Source organism: Amblyraja radiata, chromosome 3, assembly GCF_010909765.2.
Source record: "Amblyraja radiata isolate CabotCenter1 chromosome 3, sAmbRad1.1.pri, whole genome shotgun sequence".
Lineage (NCBI taxonomy): Eukaryota > Metazoa > Chordata > Chondrichthyes > Rajiformes > Rajidae > Amblyraja > Amblyraja radiata.
In genome coordinates this window covers 117,729,114-117,738,431 of record NC_045958.1, presented here as the reverse complement: position 1 = coordinate 117,738,431, position 9,318 = coordinate 117,729,114, and positions in this window count along the sequence as shown.

Here is a 9,318-nt window from a genome sequence, read left to right as displayed (position 1 = left end):
TACTCCCCTTCATGCCACCCACAATCTTCTGCAGGAGGTCAGGAAGAAAGCGGATAAATTTAACTCGGGTCCAAAGATTATGCACATTTTGTTATACACGCTATTCCCTTTAGCATGTATCCGTACACTGTGAATGGTTCGATTGTAATCATGTGTTGTCTTTCTGCTGACTGGTTAGCACGCGACACAAGCTTTTCACTGTACCTCGGTACACGTGGCAGTAAACTAAACTGAACTAAACTAAACTATTCCTCACTCTGGCTGCCACATGGAACGGTGCAATGATAATGGTCATGAGGGAGCTTTAGCCCTGATGCCAGTTGATCCATAAGTCTGTGCTGACTCAGCAAAGAATACAAATCTGTCTTGCTCTTCTCTTCCACCTCTGTGGTCTTGCACTTGCAATTATTTTCTTTGCCACTTTACCATTTAACCTTGAACTTACTTGAAGGTGAAAGATCTCTAGTGCCTTTCCCTTTGCGCCATAAGATTTTATGTTAGTTTTTAGTATCAGTGGCGTGCAGACAAGAATTTAAAGTGACTATGGCTTCTGATATAGTGAAGCTCATGATCTTCCACCATCCTCCGTGCCTACATTGTAGGTATGATACAATACTTACCTTCAGCGGCGCTGCAATTCTGCCACTGCCGTGTGTGCGATTTTGGCGCGTTTGAGGGGGGGGGGGGGGGGGGCGGGGTTAAAACGCGTTTTTTTTCCGACTTGGTCCTGGATTATATTTGTTGTAGTGCAAGATGTTGCTAAAGAATCGTTCCTACGGCCGTTCTGTGTGGTTTTTTTTTAAATTAGCCCGACAAGTTAATCGCTGGAATGATTTTAAAATCAGCTTCTGAAGCCGTCAATGCCGACAACGGGGATGGATTTTATGGAGGGGACAGGTAAAAGAAAGTAGTTAATTTTTATGTATAAAAGTGTTTCTTAAGATGTATTTAATTCACATTTTAAGTTGCGAAACGGTGATTTTTTCCACCGAAGAACCGGCAGTGTATTTGCTGCCGATATGGGGGACTAAATCCACCGCACCCTCAACGTTCCAAATGGTCCCGTTCCAGAAAATCCCACTCGCAAGCTGATTTAAATGGCCATTAATTTATAGGTATTAAACATTAAATTCCTTCCATTTGGCCTATAAACCCATGACAATGAGATTTAAAAATTATGTTATATTGTGAATTCTTGTGTGAATGTTATTTGGACACTTAGGCTATTTAAAAATATTAATCTATTTTTAAGAAATGGATAGATGTTTAGATCTAGTAATTGAATTTTGTAATTAGCTACAATTAGTTAACTAACTAACTAACTAACTATATGCTTTAATTTCAAGTCATCTAAGTAAGATTGTTTCATATTTGGTTCAGAATGCTTCAATCTATAATAACTGAAAATTTCTTTCAGTTCTCTTAAATTTTAAGAAAGTTATCGGCTTTTAAATGTTCTCGGTCACAGCTTTTGTGTTGTCAATGAAAAAGCAATAGGGAACAAGATGCCAATTTCCGAGTATGAAAATGGCCATAACCTTTTTAATACTGAAGATATGAAAGTGAATTAGGTGTCAAATTAAACTTCTTTTTATGCTTTATCTGATGGGATAAATTGCAGACTTGATATTTAAAATCTCAAAATTGTGTAACATTGCTATACATTGGGCAAAGTATCAATGTGATAGGGATTTAACTGTCCCCTTGCAGTGGGAAACTGCATTAGTGGATGAGCTGCCATTATATTCCTCTGTAGTTTTTACCTCAATCATTTCAACACTACCTGCTTCCTGTGATCTCTTCTCCTTCCTCAAACTGCAAAAAAACTCATTGTGCTTGGAAAAGGATAAGGGGAGAGCCCTTGACCTTAGCTGAGCCTGGGGGAGGAGGGGGGAGGTTGAGGGGACGGAGAGGGGAGGATGAGGGGTAACAGACAATAGACAATAGGTGCAGGAGTAGGCCATTCGGTCCTTCAAGCTAGCACCGCCATTCAATGTGATCATGGCTGATCATCCCCAATCAGTATCCCGTTCCTGCCTTCTCCCCATATCCCCTAACTCCGCTATCTTTAAGAGCCCTATCTAGCTCTCTCTTGAAAGTATCCAGACAACCAGCCTCCACCTGAGGCAGAGAATTCCACAGACTCACAACTCTCTGTGAGAAAATGTGTTTCCTCGACTCCGTTCTAAATGGCTTACCCCTTAATCTTAAAATGTGGCCCCTGGTTCTGGACTCCCCCAACATCGGGAACATGTTTCCTGCCTCTAGCTTGTCCAAACCCTTAATAATCTTATGTTTCAATGAGATCCCCTCTCATCTTTCTAAACTTAAGAGTGTACAAGCCCAGCTGCTCCATTCTCTCAGCATATGACAGTCCCTCCATCCCGTGAATTAACCTTGTAAACCTACACTGCACTCCCTCAATTGCAAGAATATCCTACCTCAAATTAGGGGACTAAAACTGCACACAATACTCCAGGTGTGGTCTTACCACGACCCTCTACAACTGCAGAAGGTCCTATTTGCTCCTATACTCTATTTATAAAGGCCAACGTGCCATTGACTTTCTTCACTGCCTGCTGTACCTGCATGCTTACTTTCATTGACTGATGAACAAGGACCCCCAGATCCCGTTGTTCTTCCCCTTTTCCCAACTTGACACCATTAAATAATAATCTGCCTTCCTGTTTTTGCTACCAAAGTGGATAACCTCACATTTATCCACATTAAACTGCATCTGCCATGCATCTGCCCACTCACCCAACCTGTCCAAGTCACCCTGCATCATCATAGCATCCTCCTCACAGTTCCCACTGCCACCCAGCTTTGTGTCATCTGCAAATTTGCTAATGTTACTTTGAATCCCTTCATCTAAATCATTGATGCATATTGTAAATAGCTGCGGTCCCAGCACCGAGCCTTGCGGTACTCCACTAGTCACTGCCTGCCATTTTGAAAGGGACCCGTTAATCCCTACTCTTTGTTTCCTGTCTGCCAACCACTTCTCTATCCATGTCAGCACTCTACCCCCAATACCATGTGCCCTAATTTTGCCCACTAATCTCCTATGTGGAACCTTATCAAAAGCTTTCTGAAAGTCCAGGTACACTACATCCACTGGCTCTCTCTTGTCCATTTTCCTAGTTACATCTTCAAAAAATTCCAGAAGATTAGTCAAGCATGATTTCTCCTTCGTAAATCCATGTTGACTCGGACCGATCCTGTTACTGCTATCCAACTGTCCGGCTATTTCATCTTTTATAATTGACTCCAGCAACTTCCCCACCACCAATGTCAGGCTAACTGGTCTATAATTCCCTGTTTTCTCTCGCCCGCCTCAAAAAGTGGGATAACATTAGCTACCCTCCAATCCACAGGAACTGATCCTGAGTCTATAGAACATTGGAAAATTATCACCAATGCATCCACAATTTCTAGAGCCACTTCCTTATGTACCCTGGGATGCAGCCCATCAGGCCCTGGGAATTTATCAGCCTTCAGTCCCATCAGTCTACCCAACACCATTTCCTGCCTAATGTGGATTTCTTACAGTTCCTCCGTCACCCCGGATCCTCTGGCCACTACTATATCAGGAAGATTGTTTGTGTCCTCCTTAGTGAAGACGGGTCCAAAGTACCTGTTCAACTCATCTGCCATTTCCTTGTTCCCCATAATAAATTCACCTTTTTCAGACTTCAAGGGTCCAACTGGTCTTAACTAATTGTTTTCCTCTTCACATACCTAAAGAAGCTTTTACTATCCTCCTTTATATTCTTGGCTAGCTTACCTTCGTCCCTCATCTTTTCTCCCCGTATTGCCTTTTTGGTTATCTTCTGTTGCTCTTTAAACATTACCCAATCCTCTTGCTTCCCGCTCATCTTTGCTACGTTGTAGCTCTCTTTTATTTTTATAGTGTCCCTGACGTCCTTTGTCAGCCACGGACGCCCCTTACTCCCCTTGGAATCTTTCTTCCTCTTTGGAATGAACTGATCCTGCACCTTCTGTATTATTCCCAGAAATACCTGCCATTGTTGTTCCACTGTCATCCCTGCTCGGGTATCTTTCCAGTCACCTTTGGCCAGCTCCTCCCTCATGGCTCCATAGTTTATTGTCTAAACTATACATGATTACAATCAAGCCTTCCACAGTGTACAGATACAGGATAAAGGGAGTAACATTTAGTGCAAGATAAAATCCAGGAAGGTCAGATTAAAGATTGTCCAAGGGTCTCCAGTGAGGTAGATGGCAGGTCAGGCCCACTCTCTAGTTGATGATGAAGTAGTTCAGTTGCCTGATAACAGCTGGGAAGAAACTGTCCCTGAATCTGGAGGTGTGCGTTTTCACGCTTTTATACCTCTCGTCTGATGGGAGACTGGAGAAGAGGGAGTGGCCGGGGTGAGACTCGTCCTTGATGATGCTGCTGGCCTTGCCGAGGCAGCGTGAAGTATAGATGGGGTCAATGGAAGCGAGGTGGTTTGTGTGATGGGCTGCGAGAAACACAATTCTCTGCAATTTCTTGCGGCCTTGGATGGAGCTGTTCATGCTCTCGATCTTTCCATTTTACCTCTATCTTTTATAGTCATTCTGGCCTCTCATGTTGGACCGTTGTTCAAAGCCCATCAAAAGAGGGAGCTTCACCTCACTTTCCCCATTCTCACGCTAACTTCACATATATGCAGGTGGCATAGTGGCAGTGATCCGTGTTCAATCCTGACTACGGGTGCTGTCTAAACGGAGTTTGTATGCTCTCCCCAATGACCTGTGAGGGTTTTCTCCAGGTGCTCCAGTTTCCTCCCACACTCCAAAGACGTACAGGTTTGTAGGTTAATTGGCTTGATATAATTGTAAATTGCCCCTAGTGTGTGTAGGATAGTGTTAATGTGGGGATTGTTGGTCGGTGAGTACTTGGTGGACCGAAGGGCCTGTTTCCATGCTGTATCTCTAAACTAAACTAAACATTTCATGACCATGTGGGTTTTCTCTGGGTCCTCCGGTTTCCTCCCACATTCCAAAGACGTGCAGGTTTGTAGGTTAATTGGCTTCTGTAAATTGCCCCTAGTGTGTAGGATGAGAAAGTTAGATAACATAGAACTAGTGTACAGGTGATCGATGGTCGGCATGGGATCAGTGGGCCAAAGGGCTTGGCTCCACGCTGTATGCTTAAATCCCTATCACCTTGATACATTCCCTATTGTAAACGCAGAGGAGGCTGGAAGACTATGAGCTTCACTATAACAAGACCAAAGTCACTTAAATTCTTGTCTGCAATTCGCTGATACTGCACCACTAATGTTAGTTTCCATTAAGATTCTCTTTCCTTCATTGCATAGTGACAGGTGAACAGATTCAGTAGCTTAAAAAAAAGCCAGTGCTGGAGTGACTCAGCAGGTCAGGCAGCATCTCTAAGAACATGGATAGGTGAGGTTGCGAGTCAGGATCCTTCATTGGACTGATCAAAAGCCTTTTGACTTGATGTGAGCAATCTACACAATTTACCGAGTTCACCAAATTTCTCACCTTGAATCATCTTCATTCATCCTGATCATCTATCATAATTACTTTTCATTACTTTTGCCCCCTTCTCATTATGTTCAAATATTTCAGATAACCAGACTTACCATTCAACAGTTACAACACATTGGTGTAAGAAGGGGTGGCACGTTGGCGCAGCGGTAGAGTTGCTGCCTTACAGCGCCAGAGACCCAGGTTTGATCCTGACTACAGGCGCAGTCTGTACAGAGTTTGTACCTTCTCCCCGTGACCGTGTGGATTTCCCCGGGTGATCTGGTTTCCTCCCACAATCCAAAGACGTACAGGTTTGTTGTTTAATTGGTTCGGTAAAGACTAAATTGTCTCTAGTGTGTAGGATAGTGCTATTGTACGAGGATCTCTGGTTAGCGGAAACTCAGTGGGCCGTAGGGCCTCTTTCCACGCTGTATCTATAAAACTAAAGCTACAAACTAAAAGCCATTTTCATTTTAATGCCTCTTATCCACTAGAGGGCATTGATAACAATAATACAGACTCACATTGGGCCTAAAGTCTGCAGGCTATTGTATATAGTGCCTACATATTGCCTTCCTTGAATGCATTAGTTTGCAATTAACGTTCAAATATAATTTTGCCTAATGTTAATAATGTAATATTTTCCCTCATCTGATATTGTGACAGAATCTGTGCTCACTTTATGCATTATCTTCATGGCAATTTAATTGAGGCTCATACGTTATAGGAGCAGATTTAGGCCATTTGGCCCATCAAGTCTACTCTGCCATTCAATCATGGCTAATCTGTCTCTCCCTCTCAACCCATCCTGCTGCCCGTAACCCCTGACACCCGTACTAATCAAGAATCTGTCAATCTCTGCCTTATAAATATGCTAATTATTACACCATGTTAACACAGAATAACACAGGAACAAAATACGGATACGTTACGTTTTTCGTGGGGTTTACATTCCTGAAAAGCAGTGCGGAATTTTTAAATACTCAAATTCAACATAAATATTTAAACAGGCGTGAACGTTTGAGCGTTATTTCAAAAATACAGCACGTAAATTAGGTTTTGTTATTAATTAAATGTGCGTTATGCAAATAAGCATAAAACAAATGCACGGAAAAATGAGGTACTTGTTCTTGCTTGTACAATTTGGAAGTGGAAAAGATTTTCATGATGATAATAACTGAACTGTAATCTTGCAATTAGCACAGGGCAGTGAGCCCAGGGCTGTTTCCCCAGGCCGTTCTTCCATTTAATGAGTTTGGTGATTTACATGCGTACATACATTTTAATCCCCCGTCACTTAGTCAAAATACACCAAAAATTAATCAATTTCAGATTTAACATAATTGTTTCAGCGTCCGCTCATATTACAGAAGAGAGTTCCAAATGTCTACTACTCTATTGTTTGCAGAAACAATTCCTAACCATCCCTGATAGGATTGCCACTAATTTTTAGAATATGGCCCTCGTCCCACAAACCGTTTGACGACACTGGGCCTGTACTCACTGGAGTTTAGAATGAGGGCGGACCTCATTGAAATGTCCAAAATAGTGAAAGCCTTGGATAGAGTGGATGTGGAGAGGATATTTCCACCAGTGTGAGAGTCTAGGACTAGAGGTCATAGAATTAAAGGACATTATTTTAGGAAGGATATGAGGAGAAATATCTTTAGTCAGAGGGTGGTGAATCTGTGGAATTCTTTGCCACAGAAGGCTGTGCAGGCCATGTCAGTGGATACACTGTGTATTTAAGGCAGAGATAGATTCTTGATTAGTAAGGGTGTCGGAGGTTATGGGGAGAAGGCAGGAGAATGGGATTAGGAGAGAGAGAGATAGATCAGCCATGATTGAATGGCGGAGTAGACTTGATGGGCCGAATGGCCTAATTCTGCTCCTGTCCACTTATGATATTATGATTTTATGACTAACCCAGTACTTATAGCATTTCATTATTTGCACCATTGTGTCCCCTTAATATGTCTCATCAGGCACCTAAGAAAGCCCATAAATCTAAACTGAAAGCTAGTCCCCCTGATGCTGAGGCTTCATAAGGCGCTGGTGAGGCCACATTTGGAATATTGTGAGCAGTTATGGGCCTGATATCTGAGGAAGGATGTGCTGGTTTTGGAGAGGGTCCAGAGAAACTTTACGAGAATGATCCCGGGGATGATTAGATTAATGTATGAGGAGCATTTGCTCTGGGGCTGGTGTTTGGAAAGATGATGGAGGGATCTCATTGATACCTACTGGGTAATGAAAGGCCTTGATAGAGTGGACATGAAAATCATGTTGCCAGTAATGGGTGAGTCCAGAACCAGAGGGAATAGCCGCAGAAAAAAAGGACATAACTTTAGAATGGGGATGAGGAGGAATTTTATTAGCCAGAGGGTGGTGAATCTTTGGAATTCATTGCCACATTCCTGGCTGTGGAGACCAAGACATTGAGTATTTTTAAAGTGGAGATTTTTGATTAGGAACGGCATCAAAAGTTATGGGGGGAAGTTCAAGTTCAAGTTCAAGTGAGTCTATTGTCATGTGTCCCTGATAGGACAATGAAATTCTTGCTTTGCTTCAGCACACAGAACATAGTAGGCATTGACTACAAAACAGATCAGTGTGAAAAGGCAGTACAATGGAGTTGAAAAGGAAAAATAGATCAGCCATGATAGAATGACAGCATAGACTCGATGGGCGGAATGCTGAATCTGAACCTATGCCATATGATCTAACTCTGAGGAAACAAGAGACCTTTATAATTTCTACCGGATTACTCATCAAAATGTAATTCTTTAGTTTTTATCAAAACCAAAGTACGTGCAACGCCCAAGTCAGCACTTAACTGTAATAAGCAAGCTCAGTTCAAAACTGTAGTTCCTCATTCATTATTAATAACAAAGTAGCTGCATACATTAAGCTGATTGACTGTTGTATGAATATTATTGCACAATCTATATATAACACAGCAAGGAGTTCCCCCCGCCCCCTTCCCACCACTAGTTCCAAATCATTTACTTTCTTCCTCCCCCCCAAAAAAAAAGAGATGAGAGAAAGAATTTTTGTCCTCGGTCAATCTGCTCCAATTAGTTTAAGAGGAAATGAATTTTTTTTTAAACTGGTGTTGCTGGAAAACTGAAATAGAAAATAGAAAACGCTACAAGCTCTCAACAGGCCAGACAGCAATAGCGGAAAGGAAAATAGTTAATGTATTAGGTGGAAGGCAAGCCAAGTTGAGTTTATTATCAAAACATTAAGTACTGGGTGACACGGTGGTGCAGCGTAGAGTTGCTGCCTTAAGGGGCTGTCCCACTGTACGAGATAATTCAAGAGTTCTCCCGAGTTTCCCCTGATTCGAACTCGGAGAATTACGATAATAGCCGCTCGTAGGTTTTGAAAAATCTTCACGAGTCTTCATGAGCTTACCGTGTTTCGCGAGTACCTGCCGTTAGCGTTACGAGCCGCTAAGAGACGTCCCAAGTACCCGCTATTCTACGTGCTTACCGCGAGTTTGATTTTTTTTAAAAACTCGGGAGAGCTCTTGAATTAGCTCGTACAGTGGGACAGCCCCTTTGCAGCGCCAGAGACCCAGGTTCGATCCTGACCTTAGGTGCTGTCGGTACGGAGGTTGTACCTTCTTCCTGTGAGCCACGTGGGTTTTCGCCAGCTGCGCCGGTATCCTTCACTCCAAAGACAAGCAGGTTTGCAGGCTAATTGGCTTGGGTAAAATTGTAAATTGTCCCTAGCGTGTGTAGGATAGTGCTAGTGTATAGAGATCACTGGTCACCACAGATTCAGTGGGCCGAAGGGCCTGTTTCTGTG